Below are 1276 nucleotides of genomic sequence, written 5' to 3' on the forward strand. Positions count from 1 at the left end.
ACTGATGAAGTTAGGAAAATAAACCATAGGAATCTTTAATCAAAGACAGGAAAATCCAGGATGGAATGTAACAATATCATGAAAAGGAAAGTTGCCATACTATATAGCAGAGATGCTGAGTCGCAGATAGGCCCAACAAAGAGACTGTCACAAACACGTATTTGACTAACAAGGCCTTTGTGAAAATAAATGACAGACAGACAGACACACACACAAACACGCACAGACCCCCCCCCCCCCCCCCCCCACACACACACACACAAATGAAAATGCAACTCATGTACAGTGTGGCTTCAGCTGCCTGAGACAGTAGTCGTGTGTGTGAGTGGTGAGTGTGTGCGTGTGTGTGTGTGTGTGTGTGTGTGTGTGTGTGTGTGTGTGTGTGTGTGTGTGTGTGTGTTGTCGATTTTAGACAATATAATTCCATAATATGGAAAACTTTGAAGTACTCATGAAGCTAATTTCCAAAACATGGTAGAAATATCAACAATTTTTTAAAAAAGGCTAAACTTCTCCTGAACAGGCCATGAAGGCCCAATGGTATCAACCAGCCGTCATGTCATCCTCAGCTCATAGGGGTCACTGGATGTGGATATGGAGTGGTGTGCGGCCAGCACACAGCTCTCCCGGGCGTATGTGAGTTTCTGAGACTGGAACTGCTACTTCTCAGTCAAGTAGCTCCTCAGTTTGTGTCACAAGGGTTGAGTACGCCCTGCTTGCGAACAGCGACTGGCACATCTGATGGTCACCCATCCAAGTGCTAGCCCAGCCCTACAGCACTTATCTTTGGTGATCTGACGGGAACCGGTGTTACCACTGCGGCAAGGCCATTGGCGATATCAACAATTAGGTTTTGGGTAATTAACCCTTTTATGAATGATATTGTTTATTTAACTATCATTGATTTTTTGTCATCATGAGGGCTTATTTCAGTTAACATTTGTATTGTAACATAAAGTTAAGACCAAAACCAATTTTTCTGCACTACTTGATTAATTTGAGATGTAAAATAATAATTGTAGATGACTGAAATTATGTATTTAACAGTGTGAAAACTGTAGTAGCCATTTTTTCAAAACTATATAAGCACTGAGCCTGAGGCAAAGGCAAAAAAAAAAGTTAGTCTGTCAGGATTTCGAGCATGGAAACCATGTCAGTCAAAACAGCAATAATACACTACAGGCCATTAAAATTGCTACACCTTGAACATGATGTGCTACAGATGCGAAATTTAACTGACAGGAAGAAAATGCTGTGATATGCAAATGATTAGCTT

At 41.3% G+C, this 1276-nt stretch overlaps 1 pseudogene; it reads right to left on the bottom strand.

Moving 5' to 3' along the window:
* Nucleotides 1-717: 717 nt before the first annotated feature.
* On the bottom strand, nucleotides 718-835 carry LOC124597095 (annotated as a pseudogene).
* Nucleotides 836-1276: the final 441 nt, after the last annotated feature.

Source organism: Schistocerca americana, chromosome 2 (assembly GCF_021461395.2).
Source record: "Schistocerca americana isolate TAMUIC-IGC-003095 chromosome 2, iqSchAmer2.1, whole genome shotgun sequence".
NCBI classification, from domain to species: Eukaryota; Metazoa; Arthropoda; class Insecta; order Orthoptera; family Acrididae; genus Schistocerca; species Schistocerca americana.